The sequence below is a fragment of the Zalophus californianus genome, chromosome 14 (genome assembly GCF_009762305.2).
Source record: "Zalophus californianus isolate mZalCal1 chromosome 14, mZalCal1.pri.v2, whole genome shotgun sequence".
NCBI classification, from domain to species: domain Eukaryota; kingdom Metazoa; phylum Chordata; class Mammalia; order Carnivora; family Otariidae; genus Zalophus; species Zalophus californianus.
In genome coordinates, this window is record NC_045608.1 from 70,204,333 (window position 1) to 70,219,689 (window position 15,357).

At 42.3% G+C, this 15,357-nt stretch overlaps 1 long non-coding RNA gene across 2 annotated transcripts in view; it reads right to left on the minus strand.

The window, feature by feature from the left end:
* Positions 1-15,357, minus strand: part of LOC113913113 — a 31,490-nt gene that overhangs the window by 15,798 nt on the left and 335 nt on the right. The window contains exons 2-5 of one of the 2 annotated variants that reach the window (XR_003517096.2): positions 12,997-13,104; positions 12,475-12,564; positions 11,282-11,375; positions 8,856-8,911 (exon numbers count right to left, since the gene is read on the minus strand). This is a non-coding gene — a long non-coding RNA (uncharacterized LOC113913113). The remainder of the gene's footprint in view (positions 1-8,855; positions 8,912-11,281; positions 11,376-12,474; positions 12,565-12,996; positions 13,105-15,357) is intronic. The other variant, XR_003517097.2, reaches the window with a different exon arrangement.

Sequence of the window (15,357 nt, forward strand, 5' to 3'; positions counted from 1 at the left end):
CCAGACTCACCTGGGCCCTCAGCACTTCCCTCCATCCTCTCCCTGCTCAGGGCTCCTGTTGCCTCCTACACTGTAGAGAAAATCTCCAGATCATCAGGTGTGCTCTGCCCATTTCCCTGCTATCTGTACATGTATGGGTACGTACCCCTCCTCCCTGCTTGTCCTCCCACAACAGAGAATCAGTCATCCCTTCTGCCGAAGGCCAGACCCCATCCTCCACTGCTCCCTCAGGATTCTGCTTCTTCACAGCACCCTAGGTCACCTCTCCTCCTCTGTGGGACCCTCTCTTTCAGCTTCTAAACATTCTCCACCTTCTCCTCCTTGACCTCCCTTGACCTCACTGGTCTCTTAGCCCTTGTCCAACTTCTCTGCCCCTGCTTGTCCAAACTTCCCAGAAGAGAGTCAGCCTCTACTTCCTCACCTCACACTTGCTCCTCAACCAACAACAGTCAGCCTTTCGCTCCCAACTGGCTCATAAAGCTACATTCGTATGAGCTTAAATGCCCTCCTAATTGAAACGTATGATTTTTATTCTCCTGGAGCTCTCTGCTCTACTTTTTTTTATTGCGGTGAAATACACACAACATAGAATTTACAGTCTTAATTATCTTTAAGTGTAAGTTTAAGAGTGTCAAGTGTATTCACATTGTTATGTAACCAACTTACAAAACTGAAACTCTGAGCTGCACTCTCAGTCCGTGGCAACCACCTTCCACTTTCTGGTTTCTATGAGTTTGACTAGATACCCTTTTGTCTTTTTGTGACTGGCTTATTTCACTCAGCATAATGTCCTTAAGTTTCATCCATGCTGTCGCATGTGCCAGAATGTCCTTCCTCACTAAAGCTGAATCATATCCCACTGTATGGGTGGGCCACATTCTGTGTATTCATTCATCTGTTAACGGACACTTGTGTGCTATGAACACAGGTGGACAAAACCACCTGGGGACCCTGTTTTCATTTCTTTCAGATGCATACCCAGAAGCAGTATTTCTGGATATCATCTGCTCCATTTTTAAGAGTTTATCATTTCTTCCTTCCTGAAGCTCTCTGCTACACTGTTCCCACGACACACGGTCCTCATTCTCCCTCCCAGTTCTTTTGGTGGCCTTCCTTCTCCTACCTTCTCCATCTCCTTCCAAGGTCTCCCTCTGCCTGCCCGAGGGGTCTGTGTCAGTCAGCATCCAACTAGAAAAACAGAAACCACCTCCCAAAGAGAGGGTGTCAGGGAGACTGTTGGCTCCATAGACATTGGGAAGCTGAAAGAGTAAGAAGGGGAATGTTGAGGTAGCCCAAATCAGTAACTGTGGGATCAGTCACTGCCTGCTCCTACCACAGGGCGGGGAGCAAAGGAAGAGGTGAGGATGACCCTCACCACCAACCCTGGTGACTAGAAGTTCTCGGGAAGCCCCTGCTCTGCTGCACGGTACTTGGACCCTCGCACGTGGCGCTCAGCCTGTTGAAGCTGGTAGCTCCAAGGGAGGCACCTTGGCTGGTGCTGGGAGTGAATGGCGAAGACTGAGACTGGTGCTGTGGCCATCTTCTGTGACTTGAGTGGCAATGATAACAATTAGAAGCAGGAAGAAAGTCCATTCTGTCCTCCTCATGCTTTCCTGTTTCCCCTTAGTGGTTCTGTGAGCAGAAGCCAGTGGGGATCCCCCCGGCAAGGGAGACTGGGGAGGAAGCAGCTTGCCACTCTGGCTGTGGCCTCTGAGAGCACAGTAGAAGGGTGACTGGCAGCTGAGACACAGTGCACAAATGACCAGCCGGGACTCCGCCCTGGGTCCACTACTCCTGCTAAGTCCACTTCCTGGGAGTGGTCTCAGTTTTCTGGGAGTAAGCACTCACCGTCCCAACCACCACCTGTGCGTGCTGACATCCAGATCCGCCCAACCAATGCAGACCTCTGACCGACTTCAGGGGCCCTGTTTCTTCAGTTACCGGCTAGAAAGCACCCTGGTAGCTCTTGAAGGAAACAGGCTACAAACTGGACTTGTTATCTTTCCCCTCAGCCTGCTTCTTCTCCTCCGTTCTCTGTCTCAGCTGATGGCTTCACCTCTGCCAGTGAGCTACTCCAGAAGCCTGGGGGGTCCTCCTCACTTCACTGGCTCCTTCACCCCCCAAATACTTCTGCAGTCCCTCCCTCCCCTCTGCTCCATCTGTACCACTGTCCCAGCTCAGGCCTTCGTTCGGTCCCCCTGCCCACTCCACAACCTCCTCAGTGTTCAGTCAGACTTTCTTCTTGCCTGCCTGAAACTCACACGGCTGCCTAAATGATGGCCTCAAAATCCGAAAACGACTATGTCTCCCCCTCTCTTAAATAAAACCCTTCGGTAGCTCCCAAGAGTCCTTCCCTGGGCTGGCCCTGCCCTCTCTCCAGCCTCATCTCTTGCCCCTCCCCACCCCGTTGCCCGCTTTAGCAATTCTGAATCCCTTGAGCTATGCTGTTTCTCCCATTCTGTTCCCTCTGCCTGGGAAACCGTTCCTCCTTCACACTCCCTCTGAGCTAATCCCACTCATCCTTTAAAACTCAGGTCAGATGCCTCCCCCCAAAATCCTCCCCAACACTCAGATAAAAAATACTCAAGTCATGAGGTATGGCAAGTGGTGAGGCATGCAGCGCGGCATCTCCACCCCTCCAGCGGCTGGTCTCCCAGCAGCACCACCATAACCACAGCCACCACTGGACTCCCTTTAACGGCTCAGTCCCGCTGCCTGGCCACATGCTACTCCAGCCCCCCCCCCCCCCAGATCAGTACTTCTAGGCCATTATTCCTCTACCTTCTTGCAAAAGCAGCTTCTCCTATGAAGTTTTCTATCTATACCTCTCTGTCACCACCACCATCCAATGACCAGGCCCCCTAGTTTCTCCTTCCCACAGAGTTCTCAAATATGTCTGTTTCTCCCAATCTCTATTGCCCCCCCCAAGACCAAACCATCCCTAACTTTTTTTTTAAGATTTTATTTATTTATTTGACAGAGAGAGGGAGCGTACAAGCAGGGGGAGAGGCAGAGGGAGAGGGAGAAGCAGGCTTCCCGCTGAGCAGGGAGCCTGATGCAGGACTCCATCCCGGGGCCCTGGGATCATGACCTGAGCCAAAGGCAAATACCTCACCGACTGAGCCACCCAGGCCTCCCCATCCCTAACTTTCATCGAGAAGTTTGCTACAGCTTCCCCCCTCATTGACCCCTGCCCCTCTCCAATCTATCATCCCCCTGTAGCCAAACTGACCTTTCCTGAATGGAAATTTGATCTTGTCAACACCTATTTAAAAACTGCTGGGTGATTGGTCTTTTTTTTTTTTTTTTAAGATAAAGGCTACATTATTTAACTACAAGGGCCTGCAAATCACCTTGTGCCCTTTGTCAAATTTTCCTCCCTCTGAGTCATCATATACCCAGCCTTCTCTTCCCTTGCTCTGCCTATATATCCTCTATGCAACTTCCAGCCTCGGCTTAATGTCACTTCCTTAGGAAAGCCCTCACCGATTTCTCAGCCAGATTAGATCTCCCTATTAAACACTCTGGCACTTTGTGCTTACCTCTTTGTGGCACCTATCACAATTATAAAATTGTATGACTCGTTTAAGGTCTCTTTCTCCCATTTAGTCAGACTGTAAGCTCCATGAAGCAAGGACCAAGGCTGCCTTGCTCACTCTCACGGTCTAGTGCCTGGCTTTACTACTGGGCCATAGCAGGTCCCTGCTACTATTTGTTGAGTGAATGTTAATATTAGTAAGTTGCCCCATCCCCATCCCAGATGAGTTAGGTGTCTCTTCTCTACATCCCCATTATGCAGTGGAAGACTCATTTCTACTAGTGCCCTGACATCTTTATCTGTACAGGTGTCTGCTCCCACCTCTCTTCATTCTTCAGTCTTTCACCTGCCACCCCCTCCACTTCCTCAACACTCCTTCAGGGTGGGGACAATTTGAAAACAAGTAGGCACTCTAAAAATGTTTCCTGAATGAATGGAAACTTGAGGAGGAAAGGCCAGGATCGAAGGTGAAAATTCGCAGCAGAGGACCCAGACTTGTAAGCCTTCATGATGGATGAGTTTAGTATTGAACCTCGGGGATCACCCTTCATTACAGGGCAGCAGGAGGAAGAAATGGCAAATGTGAGGCCCATGATCGAGAGTATTGTGCCACGGATGCCAAAGGAAGTGTTTCAAGAAGGAAGGGAAGGCCAGCTGGGCCAAATTTTGCTCAAAGAATAAGGAAGCTGAGGACTAAAAAAAGGGTTTGGGTGTCTGGGTGGCTCAGTGGGTGGAGCGTCCGACTCTTAGTTTTGGCTCAGGTCATGATCTTGGGGTCATGGGATTGAGGCCCGCATTGGCTCCATGCTGAGCACAGAGTCTGCTTGAGATTATCTCTCTCCTTTCTCTCTGTTCCCTCCGCCCCCCCGCGCTCTCTCTAAATAAACAAATAAAATCTTTTAAAAAAATGGTTTGAATTCCACCAAAAAAGAGTAAGTTTTGCATAGTTTTAATAAAGCTGTGGAGAAGGAAGCCAGAATTATAAGCAATAAGGAAGGAACTGGTTTCCCTAATGAGATACCACCTCGCACTGGTCAGAATGGCTAAAATTAACAAGTCAGGAAATGACAGATGTTAGTGAGGATGCAGGGAAAGGGGAACGCTCTTATACTGTTGGTGGGATTGCAAGCTGGTGCAGCCACTCTGGAAAACAGCATGGAGGTTCCTCAAAAAATTGAAAATAGAGCTACCCTATGACCCAGCAATCGCACTATTAGGTATTTACCCCAAAGATACAAATGTAGTGATCCGAAGGGGCACCTGCACACCAATGTTTATAGCAGCAATGTCCACAATAGCCAAACTATGGAAAGAGCCCAGATGTCCATCAACAGATGAATGGATAAAGAAGATGTGGTATAGAAATACAATGGAATACTACTCAGCCATCAAAAATGAAATCTTGCCATTTTCAATGATGTGGATGGAACTAGAGGGTATTATGCTAAGCAAAATAAGGCAATCAGAGAAAGACAATTATCATATGATCTCACTCATATGTGGAATTTAAGAAACAAAACAGAGGAGTATAGGGAAGGGGGGGAAAAATAAAACAAGATGAAATCAGAGAGGGAGATAAACTGTAAGAGACTCTTAATCATAGGAAACAAACTGAGGGTTGTTGGAGGGGAAGGGGTAGGCGGATCAGGTAACTGGGTGATGGACCGTAAGGAGGGCATGTGATGTAATGAGCACTGGGTATTATATAAGACTGATGAATCACTGATCTCTACCACTGAAACTAATAATGCATTATATGTTATTGAATTTAAATTAAGAAAAAAAAAAGGAAGGGACTGGTTTCATAGGAGCAAGCAGAGCTGCAGGCTGTTTGTTGAAAGGGCTTAACACCATGGAGACAAGTCAAGCTCCCGCATTTGGATAGAGTAAAATGAGTACCAGAATGTTCCTTCTCACATTTTCTTCTCACTTCTCCTTTCCACCCTAATATGTACAGAATGGGCTGAATTCATGACCAAACGGTTCAATTTCCCTTTTCTCACCGTTGGCATAATGCTTTTTGAATGTTATTTTCACAGCTGGCGTGAAATAACATTCTATTCCCTTTCCAAACTTACAGAAGGATGATACTTGCTTTTCATGTTTACTCAGAATGAATGAATGAAATAAAAAATATGAGCAAGTCATTTTTCTTCACAAAAGGAGCTAAGATACATTTTTCTACCAAGAAAAAAATTGTAAAATTCTTTTTAAAAAAAATCCTCTTGTGGGCACCTGGGTGGCTCAGTCGTTAAGCATCTGCCTTCAGCTCAGGTCATGATCCCAGGGTCCTGGGATCGAGCCCCGCATCGGGCTCCCTGCTCAGCGGGAGGCCTGCTTCTCCCTCTCCCACTCCCCCTGCTTGTGTTCCCTCTCTCGCTGTGTCTCTCTGTCAAATAAATAAATAAAATCTTTAAAAAAGAAATCCTCATGGTAGGCTTTAAAAATGTATTCTAGAACAATTACTCCAAGAGTAAGAATGTCGGTCACAGGGGGCGCCTGGGTGGCTCAGTTGTTAAGCATCTGCCTTCAGCTCAGGTCATGGTCCCAGCGTCCTGGGATAGAGCCCCGCATTGGGCTCCCTGCTCGGCGGGGAGTCTGCTTCTCCCTCTCCCACTCCCCCTGCTTGTGTTCCCTCTCTCACTGTCTCTCTCTCTCTGTCAAATAAATAAATAAAAAATCTTAAAGACAAAAAAAGAGTGTCAGTAATAAATTACGTTCTTAACATGTCTAGCAGTATCTGGCATAAGGAGAGACATGAACAAATTCCTCCTAACAAGGAACAGAAGATGACTAAGGGAAGTTTCCTAAATTATCGACCTGGGAGGCTGGGAGATTTGGTCACTTTTCAAGTTGAGAGCAACCCCTGCAAGCAAACCAGGTAAACCCAAGTTTGTGTCGTAATGCTGAGTCACTGGGCCACAGGAAAGCCCAGGGGGCACTGTCCCAGGTACAGCTCAATAAATTGAAATGGAGTAGGATTTACTGTAAGTCACAAAAGACCTGTTGACAGGGAATGTCTCCGCATATCCTCGAAACTGGAGATCTGACAAAACAAACTGCTACAGGAAACTATTTTCCAGTATCAGAAGCTAAACTCCTAAATTGCTGACAGACAGAAGGAGTTTCTTAGCTGAACTTGGGTAAAAACAGTCCAGTACAAGGGGTTCTTAACCACAGGTAGTAGGTGAACTTGGATTGAGAAAAATACGTTGGGGCACCTGGATGGCTCAGTTGGTTAAGCATCTGCCTTCGGCTCAAGTCATGGCCCAGGGTCCAGGGAGCGAGTCCCAAGTCGGGCTCCCTGCTCAGTGAGGAGTCTGCTACTCCCTCTCCCTCTGCCCTTCCCCCCACTTGTGCTCTCTGGCTCTCTCTCTCTCAAATAAATGAAAAATAAAATTAAAAAAAGAGAAAAAATATGTTTATTTTCACTATCTCTAACTGGAATTTAGCATTTTGTTCAATTATGGATGAAAGCAACAAAATGCTAGGATTAACAGAAGCCACAGATTTTTTTATACCACCTTACAGTTGTTGCAGATACTTTCAAATACCATTTATACTCATCATTACTAGTTATTAGACCCACCATTAGATTTTTATTTAATGTATTATAAAGTAGTACATGTATTACTATATCAGAAATTTGGGATTTAAAGATATTTTGGGGAACCTGGGTGGCTCAGTCAGTTAAGCATCTGCCTTCAGCTCAGGTCATGATCTTGGAGTCCTGGGCTTGAGTCCTGCATCGGGCTCCCTGCTCAGCGGGGAGCCTGCTTCTTCCTCTCCTCTGTCCCCAGCTTGTGCTCTCTCTCTCTCTCTCTCACTCTGTATCTCAAATAAATAAATAAAATCTTAAAATATTTTGAAATTTTATTATAATTAGATTCTTTGGTTGTTCTACATGTTTTATTTTATGCATTTAAAAAAAACATTCTGAAGAATCTATAGGCTTCACCAGACTGTTGGTGATGTCCATTGCATAAAAGAAGATGAAGAACCTCTGATCTTGTATTGTAGGAATAAAGCTACGGTTCATCATTTCTAGTTGCAGGCACAAAGATATGAACAAGAGATTATGTTTACACCATTTGATGCCCTTAATAAGCTGGAATCCAGATACAATTTTTCCAAGGTTGTGTTGTTTGGGACTAACCTTTTATTCTATATTCTTTTTTTTTTTTTAAGATTTTATTTATTTATTTATTTATTTATTTATTTATTTATTTATTTGAGAGAGAGCACAAGCAGGGGGGTGGCAGGTAGAGGGAGAAGCAGGCTCCTCACTGAGCAGGGAACCCAACTTGGGGATGATCCCAGGACTCTGGGACCATGACCCAAGCCGAAGGCAGATGCTCAACTGACTGAGCCACCCAGGCGTCCCTGATTCTATATTCTTCTGTGCAATATACTTTTGGTTCAAGTAAAATGAAGGAAAGATATTCTACTCCCCTTTGGATGCCTATTAAGATGCTTCAATTAATCGCTGGAATTGGTACAGACCCCAAGATGGCCAAGTTCTAATGTGAACCATCAGCATTGAGTCAAACCTCCAGGGAGGTGCTGGGGTCCCCAGACATTCATGAGGTAACCAATGGCCATGGAAAAGACATGTGGAAGAATGCCCAGCCGAGGAGTGCTGCTTGTTGTGGGAGATGATTCACTTTGAGAAACATTTCAGAAAGCTAGCAGGTCTAAAGTCAAACAGTAAAGGGAGGAAAGGCATGCCTGGGAGATTTCTCTTATGGTTAGACCATATCTTGTTGATGTAAAAGATATGAAATACTCAACTTAACAATATTAAAGCTGTTTTTAGAATTCTGATATCCCTTGTGCCAAAGAATCCACCATTTATTGCTCAGTAGGAAAATATATTGGATAATCAAACCCAATTTATTAATTTATGGTTTTCTTAAATTATCATATCTATTATAGCTACTCTCTTGGCCACACAAATCTTGAAAACTTTGTAGAAAAATGTCCCAGTACTGCCCCCAAGATATAGAATCTCAGAGGTACATTTTCATCCCATGTAGTCTGAGAATTACGAAGTGTTCAGGGTCTATTAAGGACCCATATGTAAAGTAATGCTCAAGATACCAGGGATGCTATTTGGTGATCAAAGCAAACATTTCTGGGATTTTTTTTTCCCCCTGACATCAGACAGAGACTTTGCATACAGTCCATTTGGTGCAAATATTCTACCTGCTATCTAGACCATAACTACATATCTAGTGAATGAAGAATAAAATTGTGCTGCTCATGGTTTAAGCATAACATAGTCTCAGTATGGGCAGGAAAGAACAACTATATTTACCTTGGCACAGGAACTTCTTGAAGATAAAGTTTCATGGGTTTCTCATTATCCCATATCTAGAAATAAAAATTCATTCACAGCAGCATGAATTCACAGAATCTAGAACTTCAGAGGTTCTCCATGCTTCTCAAATGTTAATGTGCATGGAACCGCCTGGCCATGTTGGATTCTGATGCAGTAGGTTTGGGGTGGGAGTCCAGATTTCATTTTTCTAACAATCTTGTGATGCCAATGTTGTTGCTCTTCCAGCCCTCTCTGTGTCAGTCCTGTGGTTTTGGGAGCTGTCTCAGCCTTTGCTATCTCAGGCTTTGTCTCTGGTTTGGCTAGCTCACCTGTGAACAAAGCCTGAGATAGCAAAGGCTGAGACAGCTCCTAAAACCACAGGACTGACACAGACTTATCCACACCCATGTCCTTCTCTATTTGTTTAGCAACCAAGCCCTAGTCCTATTTCCTCCTACTACTTTTCCATTAATTTGGGCCTTGGCACCTTGTTTTATCAGATCCCCTGCTTTGTAACCTATCTTTCATGGAAGAGCTTGGCTTCTTTCCAGGCTTGTATATTGTGTCTCATTTTGACAATTCTGCAAGGCTTGGTGAGCTACACTCTGGACAGCCAGGAATGGTCCCCTGCTTTTTCTGAGAGGGTCCAGTAGAGGACACCAAGGAAGAAGCCTAAAATGAAGGTACTGGATCCACAACCGACTTCAGGGGCATTTATTCCAAAATGAAATAGCAATGCACAAGGCAAATGGTTTATTTTATATGTTGGTTGGGGTAGATATAAAATTCATGCAGTGAGGTGTGTAAAGCACTCAAGTGTGATGAACTTTAACACATGTACACACCTGTGTAGTCATCATCCAGACTGAGGTATAGAATGTTCCCTTGTCTCTTTTCAGCCAACCCCCCATTAAAGCTAACCACTTGGGGCACCTGGGTGGCACAGTCAGTTGAACATCCGACTCTTGATTTTGGCTTAGGTCATGATCTCAGGGTCATGAGATCGAGGCCCTCAACAGCCTCCACGCTCAGTGTGGAGTCTGCTTGAGATTCTCTCTCCCTCTCTTTCTGCCTCTCCTGTTCATGCTCTCTCTCTCTCTCTCTCAAATAAATAAATCTTAACCACTTTATTGACTTCCATCATCAACAATTTCTCCTTAAAAGCTAAGTTCTTATAACTCACCTAATCAGTCATTTTTGTGCTCACAGCACCAAGTAAAATGTTGTAACATTCTTTGTCATTCACAATAAATTTAGCTTGAATATTATAAGCAATATTTAAGTGATAAATTATCTGCTTAATTCCAGCAAAATTGAAATTAAGAACTGTACATAGCATTCCACTAATGTATTGTACCATAAGGATTGCACTTTTGGATCATACAAATGGATGAAACCCTGAGAAGCAGTTGGACTTGAGAACTTAGAAAATTCTAGATTTGAAAAGACATTAAAATTTGGAAAAAAAAAGACATTAAAGGAGCATATGCTGTATGTTATATACTACCTGCAGTGGGATCTAGGGCAGTGTGCCTCACAAAAACATTAATAATTATTGAAGAATATGTAATATACAAGTATGTAAGAAGAATAATATAAATACAAATATTTACATTATGTTGGGGAAATATAGGCCATAAATCGCTTTGTAACAACTCTTATTTGCCATCAAATAAATTCTGGCACCACCAAAATTACAAATAAAAACCTTTGGATTTGAAGTTATGGATAAGAGTTTGTGGACTTGTAGGTAATATATTACTTAAGGAAATTCTCTATGTAAGTCAAATCTTGCTCTCTTATCATGTCCTCCACAGAGCTTTCTAGGTAATCCAAGTATAAGAAGTGGTTGCTTCTTTTGAACTACTACAGCATTTTGAGCTTATTTTTCACATATTGCCTTAAAGTTTTTTTATAATGAAACGTTCAATTATACAAAAAATAAAGAATACAGTATAATAAACTCCTTTAAAGATATCACCCAACCTTAATAATAGCATTTTGCCAATCTTGTTTAATCAATCCCCATTTTTTTCCCTAGAATAATTTTTTTAAAGATTTATTTATTTATTTATTTATTTTAGAGAGGGAGGGGAGAGAGGAGAGGGGGAGAGGGAGAGGGAGAGAGAGAGAGAGAGAGAGAGAGAGAGAGAGAGAGAGAGAGAGTGAGTGGGGGGAGGGGCAAAGGGAGAGGGAAAGAGAAACTTAGTAGACCCTGTGCTGAACCTGGAGCCCAATGTGGGGTAACATCTCTGGACCCTTGAGATCACGACCTGAGTCAAAACCAGGAGTTGGCCACTTAACTGACTGAGCCACCCAGGCAGCATTCCCAAGAAAAATAAAAAAAAAACCCCAAGACATCATGATCCTGTCACCTCACCTGTAAATACTTAACAACTCATTGCTTATTAAATTACACTTACATGAGTAAATGTTTTGTGTCCATATTACAATGCAGACTCCATGAGGGCAAGCATTGTATCTTTTTCATCCTTGTTTCCCAGTGAGCAGGAAATTCTACACAAAAACATAAATTAGATTCTTGATCAATGCATGGCATCAGACAATGATTCTTAAACTTGAGTGTGTATCCAAAGCAACTGGAGGGTTTGTCAAAACACACAGTGCTAGGCCCCAACCCCAGAATTCCTGATTCAGTGGGTCTGCGGTGGGGCCCAAGTAGTTGCATTTCTAACAAGTTCCCAGGTGGTGGTGGTGGTGATAATGGTTATGATGATGACGATCTAGAATCACACTCTGAGAACTCCTTCACTGGAACAAGGAAGATGTTGACATGTCTAAACCTGCCTATAATTAATCAAACATTAATCATATATGAGGGCTTGAAAGGAATACAGGGAGAAATAATTTTTATAAGCCCCTACTCTTATGGCGGTTTTACTATATAAGAAGTATATTAAAAAGAAATAAAGGAGAATTATTAAGAAACACAGGTGCTAGAGTCCCATACCAGAAGATTCTTATTTAATTAGTATAGAATAGGCTTTTTTTTTTTTTTTTTTTTTAGTGTTCCAGGTAATCCCAATGCGTACTTACATTCTATCACACCAGGCTTTACTGAAGAGGTGAGCTTAGAATTTGTCCTTGAGTTATGAAAATGATTTTAATAAACAGCTTAAGTGGGAAGGGCCTTCCTACTTCCTAGGTTGGGGGTTGGAGTGGCATAACAATCCAAATACTTTTTTCTGGTCTTTCCAAGACATTGAACTGTATATAAAAATATTCAAAAATATTCAGAGTTTGTACAACATAAGTTTGTATCCCTTTTTTCTTGGATGAATCAACCTCTAAATCCTCAGATTTCCCATATGTAAAATGGGAATACTAATTATACCTACACATCACAGTATTGTTGAGACAATTAAATGATTTTAGTGTATACAGAAGGAACCTTAGAACAATGCTTAGCAAATAAGTGCTCAATGAATGCTAATTATTATTTATTGAACATCATCTATATGCCAGGAAGGGAACAGGAATGAGAATACTTTGTATTTGTATCTCTTTGACTTTACAAAGCTGTTGTATATTTTTTATCACACTTCCTCCTTTCAGTGACCTTTGCAATAGGTAGAGAAAGTCTAACAGCACTTACCTGACAGGAGAAACTGTCGAGTGACTTTTTAAAAGAGTGCAAGAGAGTACTAGAACTCCAGTGTTTCAAACTCCCAAAGTGTGCTCTTTCCTTCAATATAAATAAGGATGCAAACAAACAAAAAACAAAAAACAAAAGTAGAAAACTATTAAAGAACTGAGGCATTTGTTCAGATAATTTGCACACATACCCCACTATACCTAAACACATGCCCACAGGAATCTCAACAATCTTCCTTCTGTCATTCCCAGGTTATCCATAAATGGGACATTTAATTGGTGGATACTCTATCCTCTGCTTGGAGTTACATTTATTTTTTTTAAGATTTTATTTATTTGACACAGAGAGAGAGAGAGAGCACAAGCAGGGGGAGTGGCAGGGAGAGGGAGAAGCAGAAGCCCCGTTGAGCAGGGAGCCTGACGTGGGTTCATCCCAGGACCCTGGAATCATGACCTGAGCCAAAGGCAGACGCCTAACCAACTGAGCCACCCTGGCACCCCTGGAGCTACATTTCTTATTTACCTGCATTTCTACTCAAGGACTGTCCGGTAACTCCATTTACTGGAGAGAACCCTGCATTTAAGAAGAAGTTCTTTCATTCTCTTAAGGAACATCCAGAAAGTGGAAAACCTAAAATGAGACAAATTTGAACAAGAAAGTTTTCTTCATCAACACACACATACAAAATGGAAAAGTTAATATAACAATTAACATGTTCTTTCACGTAACAGGTACTTGGTGACATCTTACATATATTATATTCTTGATCTGGACAATGCAAGGGTAGGAAAACAACAAATGTAATTGGAAAACATGAGTAATCATTAATAGAGACATAAAGCCTAAAACCTCCCAAAGTTTCCTCTCTGGTTTCTACAGGGGAGAACTGCAGTGAAGGATACAGCTCCTGGATTAGATGACGTGGTCATTACTCTGTAACTGGTGGTAAATTTCTCATATGACTGAAAACAGATGTGTGGAAAATCTATTATTATCATTACTCCTAGTACTGTTACTACTACTTTAGGTTTGATATCCTCCATTTGGGTTATGAGCTGTTCTAAAGAAAGAAGTATAAACTAAGATATTACAGCAGGGAACAAGATTTTTGTGTATTTTAACAGTACTTGTTAGAAATTATTTTTAGCCCCAAACAACAGAAAACCCTATTTGAGTTGATTTATACAGAGGCTTATTTCACAAAATAAGAAATATAAGGCTAGGAACCAAGGCTGAATGTGGCTCAATAATATTATTAGGGATCCAGGTTCTTTAATCCTGCCAATATCCTTAGAGTGTAAGCCTTCATCCATTCGATTGTCATCTTACGGTCCAATGATGGGTGCCATGCCTTCAAACTTTTCTGGCAAGAAGTGGAATGAAGCAAAAAGCCAAAGGTACATGCCAGTTGAGTATATTTTTTAAAGTCTTTCCAGAAGTCCCACCCAGCAGCTTCCATGTATGTGACTTTAACAGGGTCCTCTTAGACTAGCTCTGTCCAACTGAAATATAATGCAAGCCACAAATGGGAGCTACATATGTAATTTTACATTTTCTAATAGCCATGTTAAAAAAGGAAAAAAGAGAGGAAATTAATTTCAATAACACATTTCATTTAACCAAAAATATCCAAAAAGTTTTTGATGGGTGATCAATATTTTATTTTTAAAGGATTTTATTTATTCATGAGAGAGAGAGAGAGAGGCAGAGGGAGAAGCAGGCTCCCAAGGAGCAGGGAGCCCAATGTGGGACTCGATCCCAGGACTCTGGGATCATGATCTGAGCCAAAGGCAGACGCTTAACCATCTGAGCCACCCAGGCACCCGGGTTATCAATATTTTAAAAATCAAGATACATATTTTACAGTCTTTTTTTTTTTTTGGATTGTTTTCATACTCAGTGTGTATCTCAGTTTAAACTAGCAACGTTTCAAGTGCTCAATAGCCATATGTTACTGTCTTGGATAGGAAGCCTCAGACCAATCACCAAAGTGACTCAGGATAAATTAATTGGGGTGGGCCAGCCAAATAGCAGTGTTTGCCTTCTTGACAGTAACAAATATTTCATTTAAGGAATGAAATGACCTCAGTTTAACCAAAATAAGTTTCATCCATGATAGCTCTCGACAACTTTTCAGACCAGGGTTATTCTAATGTAGGACAAACTGTCTTTCTAATGCAGCATTTATGACACTTTTACTTTTTGAAGTTTCCCTCATTCAGTTTGACGTTCTTGACAATTTCTGGTGAGCAGGGTTATTTTAGGTGATGCTTATTTACAGTCCTTTTACTGTGGTGGTTACTATAGCAGCCATACCTATCATTTATCATCTAACTATCTAACACTATAGTGTTCCCAAACATGCCCGCCCTTTGATGCTCACAGTGGCGGAGTTGCTCCAGATTTCCCGTAATTGTCAGCGTTTAGGAAGTGACAACTCACTTTTCTCCACTTCCACTCAATTTTCTCTATTTTACGTTTCCATCACTTTCCGTTTTCTTATTCCAGCCTCCTTGACTCTTTTTGTATCCTTTACATCTTCACTTTAAATTTATCATTACAAGGGGCACCTGGCTGACTCAGTCCGTGGAGCATGCAACTCTTGATCTAGGGGTTGTGAGTTTGAGCCCCACTTTGGGTGTAGAGATTACTTAAAAACAAAATCTTAAAAAAAATAATAAAATTAGCATTACCATACTTTAAAAGTACACAAACTCATTTACAGCAAAGAATTTTTGGTGATAAGATTTTTCTGAAAAAAAGTGAAGAAAAATCCTCCAATGTCATAACCGTGAGTGGGTAAAGGGGTACTAAGGTACAGTCCCTGGTGCTTTCAAGATGACAATTTAGTGTTGCAGTGCTTTTCTGAGAGAGGACATTGAA